This window comes from Gorilla gorilla, chromosome 19 (genome assembly GCF_029281585.2).
Source record: "Gorilla gorilla gorilla isolate KB3781 chromosome 19, NHGRI_mGorGor1-v2.1_pri, whole genome shotgun sequence".
Classification (NCBI taxonomy): Eukaryota; Metazoa; Chordata; class Mammalia; order Primates; family Hominidae; genus Gorilla; species Gorilla gorilla.
This window is the reverse complement of record NC_073243.2, coordinates 110,718,796-110,733,314: the sequence shown is the minus strand read 5'-3', so window position 1 is coordinate 110,733,314 and position 14,519 is coordinate 110,718,796. Positions and strand designations below refer to the sequence as shown.

Genomic DNA, 14,519 nt, shown 5'->3' with positions numbered 1-14,519 from the left:
TAGGGTTAAGTTCCACGAGAAGAAACCAGGACCCCAGAGTCACAGCCATAGACACCCACGCGTCCCCTAAGCCGGTGATTGCACCAGGTGCCCACCTGGTTCTGAGCCTGGAGCGGGGCCGGGGGCAGCCCTGCACCCTCCTCGCGCCTCGGACGGCCTCAGGGTCCCATGTGGCGCTATCGGGGGGCGCTCGACACCCGCGACTGTTGGCGACTTTGGAGACGGCGCGGTCTGCGGGACGCGGGGACCCCAGACTGTGCCCGGCCCCCGGCTCCCGCCCCTGCGCCCCACTTCAGGGTCTGCGGAAGGAGCGGCGCCCCCCGATGCGGCGAGCGACCCTGGCCTCACCTGGCCGCCCGGGCCTGGGCTTTGCACGCGAGTCCTGGCGCCGAGAGCGTTCCGCGAAGCCTCCCCTCCCGCTCCGCAGCGCTGGGCGGTTTCAGCCTCGGCCTCGGGCTCTTATCCAGTCGTCAGGGTCCGCCCCGCCCCGCCCTCCCGCCGTCGGGGTCGCCCTCGCGTCCTGGCTCCTCCTCCTCACCTCCCCGGGCCGCGCCCCCGCCCCCGCCCCCCGGACGCAGATGGCTGGGAGCAAGCGGTGGCCACGGCTCCACTGTCCTGCGCGTTCCGGAGCCTCGGACACGGGGTGCGGGGACCTGTGGGTCCGAGACGTCGCGGATCTAGACGGGCGCCTTCCACGCGGGAACTGTCTGGGCCGCCCTGCGCCCTCGCCCGCACCCCTGGGAGCTGCCCCGGGCACCCGCTATCTTCGGACGTCCAGGGCTGGCGGCTCCCAGCTGGACGGGGAGGGAGCCGATCGGCTGCGCGCGGGGAACTGCTGGGACCCCGTTGGGCCGACCCTTCCCTCCCTCCCCATCCGGGGCCCCTACGGTGGCCCCGCGCTCTGGGGACCACGTCCCTCCCAACCCGCCGCTCCACGCTCTGACCAGCGGGCTCGGGACCCCGCCGAGGACTCTCCACGCTTCCCGGCGTGCGGGCTGCGGAGACGCGGGTCCTTCCGTGGCCTTGGGGTCTCCGCGACCTCGAGGCGACCGAGGTCCCCTAGGCCTAGTCCCCGCCTTGCCGGCATCTAGTGCGCCTGCATCGGAACCGAGGGGCCCGCCTCGCACTCGCCTAAGAAAACCATTTCCCGGGACGGGCCTGGAAAGCCCTGGCGGTTGGCATCCGGCTCCAGGGCCGAATGGACTCCGAGGCTTTCCTTCCGAGATGCCCGGGCGGGATTTCTTCCATTCAGCGCGCGGAGGAATGGAGCCCCCGGGCCGCCAAGGCCCAGGATGTCCAGGTCCTTAGAAGGCACCGAGGTGAGTGGCCGCGCCCAGCTCTGTGCGTCGCCCCTAGGGTCACCCAAACCCCGGCGTTCCTCCCCGTGTACCCTGGATGCTCCCGTGAGCACCCTGCCCTGGGCGTCCAGGCGAGCCCTGGGGCTCTCCAGCCATTCCAGCCTGCAGCCCGCGCTCAGCAGTGAGGGGGGCAGGGACCCTTGGTGCCTGACTCCGCAGTACCCGCCCGCAGCGCGGTGCCCCACCCCCTGCGACCGCCCCGCACTCCCCGCACACCACCACTCCCCTCCCCGCCCCCCCTCACCTGCTCAGGGGCTGGCACCCAGGCAGAAGGCACTCAGGGCTGTGACTTCATGCTGAGTTGGAATCTAGTGGGAGCCTGGTGACCCCCTGGGGCTGCTATGACAAAAAACTCCACAGCCTGGGGGCTCACAGAGAAGCCTTCAGTTCTAACAGTTCCCGTGTCCCGAGGCCAAGGCCTGGCCGACTCTGTGTCTGGTGAGGGCCACTTTTGGGTTGCAGACAGTTCTCTCCCTGTATCTCCCCACAGTAGGGGCTGGGGAGAGCTCTCCGGGGTCTGTTTTATGAGGGCACTGGTCCCATTCCTCAGGGTGGAGCCCTCCTGGCCTGACCACCTGAAGGCCTCCTGACACCACCTCCCATCAGGGGTGGGACTTCATCACCAGGGAGGTGAGGGGACTTCAGGAGAGGGGGATGTGCCACCTCGAAGCTGTAGTGTGTCAGTGGCTGCCACAGAAGGGATCTCTCTACCCCTATAAGCTCCATGGCACCGGTTTCAATAAAAAGGAGTGAGCCAGGGCTTGGCCCCAGAGCAGCAGGGTTGAGGAAACAGTCTCCCAAGGAAAAGACTTTGCAGGTGACTAAGGGAGGCTGTTAAATAAAACACACAGAGAGAATGGATGTTCAGATATATTAAAAATACACAGGCCAGGAGTGAGGGCTCACGCTTGTAATCCCAGCACTCTGGGAGGCCGAGGAAGGAGGATCTCTTGAGGCCAGGAGTTTGAGACCAGCCTGGGCCACATGGCAAAACCCTGACTTTGAAAAAAAAAATTAGCCAGGCATGGGGGCCCACACCTGTAGTCCCAGCTACTGGGGAGGCAGAGGTGGGAGAATAGCTTGAACCTGGGAGGTGGAGGTTGTAGTGAGCTGAGGTTGCGCCATGGGCCACAGGATGAGACCCTGTCTCGAAACAAAACAACACACAGGCAAACAACGTTCGGGAAGGGATTGCAAGCGCTGCAGGAGTGCAGAATTGTGACCCAAAGCTAACAGGGTACAGGCAGGAAGGTGCAGGGACCAGAGGTCACACAGATCCAGGCAGCCACATCCTTACTGACCAGTAGCACACAGAGAATGCACCTGCCACACTCAGGAGGGGCCACTGAGTGATCACACCCATGTAACCTGCACTCTGTCAAGACAAAGAGCATTCCTCCACCCCTGCCTCAACCCCGACTTCCAACCACATGAATTAGGATAAAGGAGCTTTGGGTGTTCTAAGAACAAACTAACTGTGGGAGTTGGGCTCATGGATGACACAGAGAAAGCGCAGCTGCCAGACCCATGGGTCTCCATCCTCCCACAACAGGAATGCTCTGTGAACTGTGCAGGTAGAAGCAGTGTGGTTATGAGCTGATCAGACCTGATCAAACGGCCGACCTTTGCATGCTTGGAACTTTGCCCTAAATGCCAAGTCGGCTTTATTATCATTGTGGTTGCTGCTGTGGCTGCTGTGGGCTCAGGGCGTTGGGTGCAGGCAGGTGGAGCCCCCCTGCCTCTGCACTTCCTGCCCATGCTTGGCACCTCTCCCCACTGGCTGGGACCGCAGCTGCAGAGCCCACAGGGAGCCCCTGGCCACTGACTGCTGTCTCCAAAGCAACCTTGCCCCACGGGTCCCCCCCTCCTTGGGTGCTGCCTCCTGGGAGGCCCTCAGTGCTGGATGTTGCGCCGTGTCTCGCCTGATTTGGAAGACAGCGTGGATGCTCCCCCCATGAGTGCTGTATCTGAGAGGGGACAAGGACAGTGGCAGTGAGATGACAGTCATTTACCTGCCTGCATATTTACTATATTGAGGGTGTCCTGTGTGCTTTCAGAGGAAGTCCCAGGGAGCCCAGCTCAGACTTTAAAGACCCTGACCTCTCACTGGTGCTGGGAAGGCCCTGGGGGTTGGGGGGCTTGGGGAGGGCAAGGGTGAGGGGCCAGTAGGCAGGAGTAGCTTTTGTCCAGGGGTGTGGGAGGTCAGATCCCAGACCTTGTCTGTCCAGGTTCTGAGAATGATGGAAGGCGCTGGCTCCAGGCAGGAGGCCCTGCTCACTGCTGCACCCCTGTGCCCTCCCTGGGGGCCACCTCAGGAGGAAGATAGTTTCCTCTCGCATGGCAAGGACAGCAGTACACTTCCAATGTCTTCTCTCAGAGCTGTATCATTTTCCGGCTCACTGCTGGTTTCAGTCACAGACATCTTGATGGTCTTGCCACTGCACAGCATGTCACAGTGGTCTGCCACACTGATGACATCAGGCTGAATCAACCCGGGGAGCAAAAAATGAAAAATGCCAAGATGCCTTGGTAAGACACGTGCTTGCTAAAAATTGAAAGAGAAAATAACACATTTTCAAAACCTGCCACCTTGGTGAACTTTCTTTGGGTCCATTGGTCTGATTGCTCAAATATATATCCAAAATGAAAGAAAACACGCAGTCTCTGGCAAGCAAGACTACCACTAAGAAAGAAGTATCATACCTGGTGAGGCTCTTCCGATTTGCAAGGTGAGGTGCAAGACACTCGGGGATGCTTCTCTGGCCTGTTTTGTGTTACTCATAAAGCGTTTGGTTTCGAGTAGGGCCCAGAGTAAAAAGATTCTGCTGCTGGTCTGGATGGGCAAACTGCTGCCCCAGGAGGCCACACAATCTGGTGTTGTTCTCAGACTTTAGCTGGCATCAGAGTCACCTACATAAACCTTTACATGCATAGAAGGCACAGATCACCTCGCTCCATCCTTAGAGATGCAGGTTCAGTAGGTCTGAGGTGGGACCTGAGGACCTGCGTTTCTAGAAAGTTCTCAGGTGACACTGACGCTGCTGGCCCAGGAACCACACTTTGAGAACACTGATCTGGCAGAACCAGCGGGAATTGGAGGGTCTGTGGCAGACGGAGATGTTGTAGGCAATGCAGAAAATAACAGTTGAATAAGAGCTGAACGCTCTCCTGAAAATACGTCTTCTCCTTTTGAGTAAGAGCACCCCTGAGCCATAGCAGAAACTCAGGGAGCTCTGTTACCATAGAAGCTGAGCGGCCCAGCAGAAGCTATTTGTTATCGGACCCACAGAGGTTGTGTAGACAGCATCCTGCCGTCATCAGGTGGAATGTTTACGACACAAGGCTTGAGCAGGTCTGGAAGGCGCCGTAAGTTCCATGAACAAGCACCCACTCTTGCTGCATGGAGACCGCTTCCTTAACCCAGACCTCTAGCTACATGAGAGTTTCTTATGACATTGAACGGAGAAAATGCATGCGTCGGGGCCTGGATTACATGTGTCTATACACAGCACACTGCCCCCACCAGAAAGTGAAAGGCTGTGTCATCATGGCCTTCCGTGAAAGACCAATGAAAGAAAGCTTCCCAGTGGGCACATATTCAAACCATGCATCAGGTTCATCATCTAGCCAAGGAGGGATGGCCGGAGGATGGCCCTAAATGTAGTCATAGGCAGTGGCGAATGGTCTGGCTACAGAGCAGGAGGCTTCAAAAAAATTGAAATATTGATGACAAGATTTTTCTTGGTAGATTTCATGTTTGTAGAAAATCTTGAGGAATTTACCAAAAAAACTACTAGAATTTATAAATGAATTTAGCAAGGCCATGGGATCTGATGAAAACCAATTGTATTTCTATGTACTGGCAGCAAACAATTCTAAAATAAAACCTAAAATAATTTCACTTACAATAGCATCTGAAACAAAATGCTTGGGGATAAACCGTATCCGAGACTTGTGCACCGAAAACCTAGAATCCGTTGCTGTGAGAAACTTTTGAAAGTCTAGACAAGCAGAGGAGTGTGCATGTTTATGACTGAAAGGCTCAATATTAATGAGATGTCAGTTCTTCATAAATTGACATACAGATTCAATGCAATCTCAATCAAAATTCTAACTTGCTTTTTTGAAGAAATTAACCAGCTGGTTCTAAAATGTGTTTGGAGATGTGGGTGACCTAGAGTAGCCAAAAGAATCTTGAAAAAGAACAACATTGGAGGACCTAGGAGATGCCTTTCATGATTCCACCATCCTAACAAAACTAATTGGACTTTTTTCTGTAATTATCTCGGCATTTGTGTCTTTTTAAAAACAACCTTACTGAGGCGTAATGGATATGCAATATTCCCAGTGTACGATTTGGTGAGTGACTGATGGGGTCATGGCAACGCGATCACACGCGAGATGATGGTGGTGCTCCTCCCTCGCTGACTTCCCTCTGTCTGTGTCTCTTTACCTCGCCCCATCCCCAGGCAACCACTGATTTGCTCTTCTTTTTCTTTTTTTGAGATGGAGTCTCACTCTGTCACCTAGGCTGGAGTGCAGTGGCACGATCTCAGCTCACTGCAGCCTTTGCCTCCTCAGTTCAAGCAATTCTCCTGCCTCAGCCTCCCAAGTAGCTGGGATTACAGATGCCTGCCACCACACCCAGCTAATTTTTGTATTTTTAGTAGAAACAGGGTTTCACTATGTTGGCCAGGCTGGTCTTGAACTCCCAACATCAAGTGATAAGCTCGCCTTGGTCTCCCAAAATGCTGGAGTGATTTGTTTTCTATGATTACAGAACAGTGTGTTTTAAATAGAATTTTATATAAATAGAATTATACAGTAAGTACTGTTTTCTGGGTCTGTTCTCTTGCGTTCATCATATTTGAGAAGAATCCACATCATTGCATCAGCAGTTAATTCCCTTTTAGTTATTTGTAGTATCCATTGTGTGGATATGGGATATGATGTACTTGGCTTTTCCATCTGCCTATTGATGGACATCTGGCTGTTACAAATAAAGCTACTATGAACATTTGTGTGCAAGTCTTTGTCTGAACATAGGCTCTCATTACTTTGGGGTAGGTAAGAAGTACTTAGTTGTGGAATGGCTGGGTCATTTGGTAGATATATGTTTAACTATTTTTTTAAAACTGTTAAATTCTTTTGCAAAGTAGTTGTATCATTTTATATTTCCATGAACAGTGTATGATAATTTTAGTTACTTCATATTCTAATGAATCCTTAGTATGGTCAGTCTTTTGAATTTTAGACATCCTAATATGTTTACAGTAATATCTTCTATACTCCTCTAACGAGCGTGATCTTTGAACAATTTCTCATGTGTTAGCTGCATCAGTGCCACTTCGTGTCAAGTGTCTGTTCAAATCTTTTGCACCTTTGGGTTGTTTAATTGAGCTTTGAGAGTTCTTTACTATTCTGAATACCAGTCCCTTATCAGATGGGTACTTTGCAAATATTTTTCCCAGTCTTGGACTGTCTTTTCATTCTCTTAATAGATTCTTTCAGAGAAGAGTTATTAATTTTGATGAAGTCTAATTTATCCATTTTTCTTTCACAAATCCTGCTTTTAGTGTTGTATTTAAGAAATCTTTACCAAATTCATGATCACCAAGATTTTCTCCTAAGTTTTCCTCTAAACTTTTTAAAATTATAGATTGCATATTTACACATAGAATGCATTTTAAACTAGCTTGGTGTAAGACACCGATTGAAGTTCACCACTTTACCTCCAAAGAGCCAGTTGTTCAGTGATCCGCTGAGTTGCTTTTGCACCTTTGTTGAAAAGTCAGTTGTATGTATGTGTGTGGGTTTATTTCTGGGCTCCCTGTTTTATGATCTGTTAATCCATTTTGATGCTAATACCACACTTGCTGTGGACTGAATTGTTTATCCCCAAATTCATAGGTTAAAGCCATAACCCCCGCAAGGTGACTTTATCTGGAGATAGGGACTTTAGGAGGTGATTAGGTTAAATTAAATTGTAAGGGTGGGGTCATAACCCAGGAGGACTGTGACCTTATAAGAAGAGGAAGCTCTCTCTCTTTTACTTTCTGCCATGTGAAGATAGAGTAAGAAGGCGGCCATCTGCAAGCCAGGAAGAGAGGCCTCACCAGGAACTGAATCAGCTGGTGCCTTGATGTTGGATTTCCAGTCTCCAGAACTGTGAGAAACAAATGTCTGCTGTTAAGCCCCCAAATCTGGCGTATTTTGTTGTGGCAGCCTGAGGAGATTAAAATAGCACTATCTTCATTATGGTCCTTTTGTAATACATTTTTAAATCAGGTAATGTAAGTCAGACAACTTTGTTCATTTTCAAAGTTGTTTTGCGTATTCTCGGTCCTGTGCTTTTTCATATGAATTTTGGAATCAACTTTTCAATTTCTTCCAAAGTCCTGCATGGGATTTCTTCGGGTGGAGGCTGCCATCAATTTTTCATCATTATTCCTTTCTGAGGCAGGCTTCGTGTCTAGATTTTCTTCTAAGTTCTGATTTAGCCAAATTCCAAATGGTTTGATATGTTGATATGTTGTTTTGTTTTCATTCAGTTCAAAATATTTTCTAATTTCCCTTTTGATGTCCTCTTTGACCCATTGTTATTTAGATATGTGATTAGAAGATTGTCTGGATATGCTTCTTTATTTTTTGCCAAATGTATTTTTCATTTTGGTATCAAATTTATTTGCCTCTTTGTTGGAGAACTTGCTTTACATGACCTGAATCCCTAAAGGGAATTTTGTGGTCTGGACTGTGGTCGATCTTGGTAAGCTTTTCACATGCATTTGAAAAGAATGTGCGCTCTGCTATTATTGGATGAATTATTGTATAAATATCAAATAGGTCATGTTAGTTCGTACTGTTTTTGAAGTCTTCTGTATCCTTAAAAGTTTCTGTGTATCTGTTCTATCAACTATTGGGAAAGAGGTATTGAAATCTCCAAGTATAATTGTGTGAACTGCTCCTTGCAGTTCTATCAGTTTTTGCCAAATTCATTATGAAGCTATGTTATTAGGTATGTAAACATTTGTCCTTTTGGTGAACTGATGCTATCATAAAATGACATTGTTTAGACATGATCTGTTTTGAGGATTCCTATGGCTTGCATATTAGGTGGCTTGAAGTCCCACAGTTCTCTGATGCTTAGTTCATTTTTTTGTCTTTTTTCTTTATTTCATTTTGAACAGTTTGCACTGCCATCTATGTCTTCAAGTTCATGTATCCTTTCTTCTGAGATGTTGAATCCACCCCTCCTCTCAACCAGTGCATTTTGCATCTGAGACATTGTGGTTTTCATCTCTAGAATTTGGATTTGTGTCTTTTAAAAAATATCTGTCATGTCTCTATTAAACATATTCAGTCTCGCCTTTGGCTAGCTCTTGGAATGAGGTAACAGTTATGATTGTCAATGCCTCTCTAATTCTATCATTTGAGTCGTCTCTGGGTCTGTTTCTATTGACTGTAGGTCACAGTTTCCCACCTTTTTGCATTGTGCTAATTTCCAGTGGATGCCCGTCATTGTGAATTTAACCCTGTTGGTTTGTGGATAACACTGTACTAATGTGAATATTCTGGAAGTTTGTCTTTGGCCACTGGTAAGGTCCCTGTTGTAGTTTGGTCATTCTTTCAGGTTTTGCTTTTAAGCTCTGCCCAGGAGGACCAGAGCAGTGCTTTGCTCAGGGCTGATGCTTCTTCCCTGCTGGGGCAAAGCCCATCTTAGTTTCCTGCCTGATGACCATGTTTCCCAACGGAGGGTAAATCCAGTCTCTACTCTTCCATTTTGACTGGAAGCAAAAATTGTGGGCCCATTCACTTTTCTTTTCTTTGAGATGGAGTCTCACTCTGTTGCCCAGGCTGGAGTGCAGTGGTGCGATCTCAGCTCTCTGCAACTTCTGCCTCCTGGGTTCAGGCAATTCTCTTGCCTCAGCCTCCAGAGTACCTGGGATTACAAGCGTGCACCACCACACCCAGCTAATTTTCATATTTTTAGTAGAGATAGGGTTTCACTGTGATGGCCACACTGGTCTGGAACTCCTAACCTCAGGTGATCTACATGCCTCAGCCTCCCAAAGTGTTGGGATTACAGGCATGAGCCACTGCGTCCAGCCCCCATTCACTTTTCTTACATTTAAGGGAGTTAATCTGCACCTCACCAGCCCTTGACAGTGTCACATGACAGACAGTGGCCTCCTCATCAGTATTGCTGTTTCTGTTGTCCTTCCTCAGCAAATGTTTTCCAGTTACTCTTGTAGCTTCTCAGCCAAGCAGCTCAGTTCTGCCCTGGGGAATATGGGCAGAATTCATGACATTTAGCTTCATTTAGATGAGAGAACATACTCTGTGTGATTTAAACATCTTGAAATTTATCTGTGGTCAAGCACATGGTCTGTTTTGTCAACTGCTTCATGTGCACTTGAAATGGCACATCATTTGGTGAATAGAGCTGTTTTTCTATGTAACTACATTTTTCCCTGATGGTTATATCAGTTACTAAGAGATCTATGTTAAAATCTCCAACTATGTTTGCAGATTTATTTCTCCTTTAAATCCTGTCATTGATGCTTAATATATTTAAGCTATGTGATTAGATACATGCACTTTGAAACATTGTGTCTTCCAATTGAATTGAACTTTTATCATCATGAAATGTCTGTCTGTAACTCTGCTAATTCTCCTAGTCTCTAAAGTACACTTAGTATGACAATCTTGCCAAATAAACTTTCTTAAGCTTCTGTTTGCATATTATAAATATATTTCCTATTCTTTTAGTTTCTTACCTTTTTGTTTTGTTTTTTTATGAGACAGAGTCTCGCTGTGTCACCCAGGCTGGAGTGCAGTGGCGCAATCTCAGCTTACTGCAACCTCTGCCTCCAGGGTTCATGTGATTCTCCTGCCTTAGCCTCCCAAGTAGCTGGGACTACAGGCATGTGCCACCACGCCCGGCTAATTTTTTTGCATTTTTACTAGAGATGGGGTTTCACCATGTTGGACAGGCTGGTCTCGACCTCCTGACCTCAAATGATCTACCTGCCTCGGCCTCCCAAAGTGCTGGGATTACAGGCAGGAGCCACTGTGCCCAGCCTATTCTACTTTCAACCTATATTTAAACAGCATATAGTTAGGTATTTTATTTTTTATTTAGTCCAACGAGTGTCATTTAGGAGTTTTTAGTCTGTGTTTAATGTAACTACTAATATGATTGGATTTAAATTTACCGTTTTGCTATTTGTTATATATTTCTATTCTCTGTCCTTTGTTCTTTCCCTCCCACCTTCCTTCTTAGTTTGGGTAAAATTTACATTTATATTAGTTATACTTCTTTGGTTCTGTTTTCTATGGGAGGGGGTCTTACTATGTGTATTTTTTTTTTTTAGATGAAGTTTTGCTTGGTCACCTCAGGCTGGAATGCAATGGCGCAATATCAGCTCACTGCAACCTCCACCTCCAGGGTTCAAGAGATTCTCCCACGTCAGCCTCTCAAGTAGCTGGGAATACAGGCACCCACCATCATGCCCAGCTAATTTTCATACTTTTAGTAGAGATGGGGTTTTACCATGTTGGCCACAAGGTCTCCTGACCTCAGATGATCCACCCACTTCAGGCTCCCAAAGTGCTGGGATTACAGGCGTGAGCCACCATGCCTGGCCACTATGTGTATTTTTAACTTACCACAATCTACCTTCAAATGCCAAATTTCTGCATGGTATTCTCTTATTTCTGCCTGTAGAACTCTGAACATTGTTGGTCATTATGAACCACTGGCAGTGAATTATCTCAGCTTTTGCTGATTTCAAAATGTTCCTATTATGCCTTGATTTTTAAAAGATGTTTATTTTAGCATAGAATTCCAGGGTGGCCGCATTCGTCTTTAGTCTCTTTGAAGATGTCATCAGTCATCTGGATTGCATAGTTTCTGCAGAGAAGTCAGCTGTCATTCTTATCTCTGTTCCTTGACGTCTGGGTTGCATAGTTTCTGCAGAGAAGTCGGCTGTCGTTCTTATCTCTGTTCCTTGACGTCTGGGTTGCATAGTTTCTGCAGAGAAGTCGGCTGTCGTTCTTATCTCTGTTCCTTGACGTCTGGGTTGCATAGTTTCTGCAGAGAAGTCGGCTGTCGTTCTTATCTCTGTTCCTTGACGTCTGGGTTGCATAGTTTCTGCAGAGAAGTCGGCTGTCGTTCTTATCTCTGTTCCTTGACGTCTGGGTTGCATAGTTTCTGCAGAGAAGTCGGCTGTCGTTCTTATCTCTGTTCCTTGACGTCTGGGTTGCATAGTTTCTGCAGAGAAGTCGGCTGTCGTTCTTATCTCTGTTCCTTGACGTCTGGGTTGCATAGTTTCTGCAGAGAAGTCGGCTTTCATTCTTATCTCTGTTCCTTGATAGTATGTTGTTTTTCTCCAGCTGCTTTTAAGATTTTTCTCCTTTTCAGTGGCTTTCAGCAGTTTGTGATGTGTGTCTTGCTGTGTTTTTGTTGTATTTTTTCTGCTGGGTGCTTATTGAGCTTCTTGGGTATCTTAGTTTATAGATTTGGAAAAAAATTCTGGCCATTATTTCATCAAATAATTTTTCTGTCCTGTCCTCCTCCTTTTCTAGGGCTCCAATCACATGTGATGGACCTTGTGGCATTATTCCATGGCCACTTGTGCTTCATTTCTTTCTGTCTGTTTCTCCCTGTACATCACTGGGATCACACATAGCTGTATTTTCAGGTTCACTAATATTTTCTCTTGTCGGGTCTAATCTACTATAGTCTCTGCCAGGGTATGACACAGGCAGTGGATGTCAGCCTGTCTCTTTCCCAGCCAACCCAGTGTTTACCTAGTAGAACCATTCACAAACTGGCACTGGAAATAGGGATGGAGATGAGTGGGATCAACAGCAAAGAGCTGACCCATCAACAATAGCCTAGGCTGATGCAGTTATCACTGGACTCCCAACATGTTGGAAGCAGGGTCCCATACTTAGCCCCAGGTACCATTCCTGGGAAGAGGACTAGCCAGCCCCCTGGAGGCAGGTTGATCACACTGGACTCTTCCATCATTGAGGGGAATATCTCTTGGTTTCAGTTTCCCTTATTCCAGATATGGATATGTCTTTGCTGTCAGTGTTTCTGCCAGCACCATCTGTGGGCTTGATGAATGGCTTATTCACTATTGCCCACCTCCTATGGCATTAAGGAATTTACTTTACAGCAAAGGCAGCATGGGAACAGGTACACACTTGGAATCCCTACGTTTCCCATCACCCAGAGGTGGCAAGTCTGATTAAGCATGAGGATGACTTCTTGAAGCTTCAGGTGTGCTGCCCATGGGGAGGCAGTGCCCTAGAACATTGGACTGCCGTCCTGATGGATGACATAGTGCCTCGAACTGTGGACCAAGACATGGCACCATTTCATAGCCAGAATAATGTCTGTAATGTCAATGGGTGGAATTAGGACTGGCCCTGCTCACCACCACATCCAACACTTACTGCAGGGTGGCTGGTGCTGCTGTTCAGAAGATCCTTCACCTCCTCTGAGGGGCTCCCTTGCAGGACTGTATGTCTCTGGCTGTTGAATTCAGCTGTGACCACATGGCTTACTGTGGCCAACGAACCAGGAGTGGGCCTGCTGTATTTTGCATCTGTGTGGCAGATTTAGCATGTAGGCAGGCTTGCTTGTCACCTCTTCCCAAAGCCATCTGACTGGCCGAGTCCCAGGAGGGGCTGCTGTGCTGGGCTGGATGCAGATGGTGACCTGGAGCAGAGCTGCAGCTGACCTGCCTGGGAGAGACGGGCGAGGACCACATCTGTTTAGCTGGCCCTGACATTTTATTGGTTTACATTTGTTACTGCAGCATCAATGATCCCAGGTAGGCTGATAAACCCATTCACAAATTTTTGCTTTTCTCATCTGTGACGTTGGGCTCTTTTGCTTTCAAGGTCCTAGTTCCCAAGGCTGGAATGCTCTTACCTGGGACCTCAATGATCCATCTGCTGCACTGAAAGTTCAGACGGTCATCAGCTATTTGGGGCTGCTCATGCCACTTAGCTAATAGTTCAAGAAAAGCATGCTGTCTTGGTGGGGATGGCTAACCTCAATGAAAGGGCTATCTTGGAGCTCAGTGGATTCTCTAGGTACTTCTCAGTGCTTTCACGACTAATATTGTGACTAATAAAGGCAAGACGACAACTGCATCAGACACACTGGAATGAAAATTTGAGTCCTCTCACTGGGTAAAGAACCCTGACCATCCAAAGTACTGCTTAGGGTCAAGAAAACGTGGAATGGGTAGTGGAAGAAGGAAGGTGTAGCTGCTGATCACAGCCTCACAGCTAGCCACAGCACGAGGACAGTACCGGGCACGCAGGCTGTCCTCTTTGCTTGCTGTGTGTGTGTGAGCATGTGTGGGAGCATATAAGTGTGTGTGCATTAGTGTGAGCATGTGCATGCATGTGAATGTGTCTATGAAGACGTGTGCATGTGAATGTGCTCATGAGCATGTGTGTACATGTGTAAGCCTCAGCATGAGTGCATGTGAGCATGTGTGTACATGTGTAAGCCTCAGCATGAGTGCATGTGAGCATGCGTGTACATGTGTAAGCCTCAGCATGAGTGCATGTGTATACACGTGTAAGCCTCAGCATGAGTGCATGTGAGCATGTGTGTACACGTGTAAGCCTCAGCACGAGTGCATGTGAGCATGTGTACACGTGTAAGCCTCAGCATGAGTGCATGTGAGCATGTGTGTACATGTGTAAGCCTCAGCATGAGTGCATGTGAGCATGTGTGTATCATTGTGTGAGCATGTGTGGATGTGAACGTGTTGTGCATATGTGTGTGTGCACGTGAGCCTGGGTGCACGCAAGTCATTTGTTAATTGATTACTCCTTTTTCCACTTCTCAGCATCCCCACTATTTTACACAGGGAATATTAGTGGTGATAGATGGTGAACTTTGAAACTTAGTTTTTCATGTCAGAGAATGTCCAGATGGGTTTGTGGCTGTACCAGAGAAACCATTAGTGGCAAGGAAGACTCATGGGTCTTTACTGTTTCTGGGGAAGGTAAAAGCACCTGTGTTGGGTGGTGTGAGTACAGCACTGTGTTGGAAGATGTCTGAGTGTGTGACTTACTTGTGGACACAGAGCAGCTATGGGTGGGCAGTGCTGCTCCTTCACTACCCCG

At 48.1% G+C, this 14,519-nt stretch overlaps 1 protein-coding gene across 3 annotated transcripts in view; it reads right to left on the bottom strand.

Moving 5' to 3' along the window:
- SLC6A3 (solute carrier family 6 member 3) overlaps positions 1-1,803 on the bottom strand; it is a 54,889-nt gene extending 53,086 nt beyond the window's left edge. The window contains exon 1 of one of the 3 annotated variants that reach the window (XM_055367012.2): positions 1,732-1,803. The gene's annotated coding sequence lies outside the window, so the exon portion shown is untranslated. Of the gene's footprint in view, positions 1-348; positions 537-1,731 lie in introns of those variants that run through there. The other 2 variants (XM_055367011.2, XM_055367015.2) reach the window with 2 other exon arrangements.
- Positions 1,804-14,519: the final 12,716 nt, after the last annotated feature.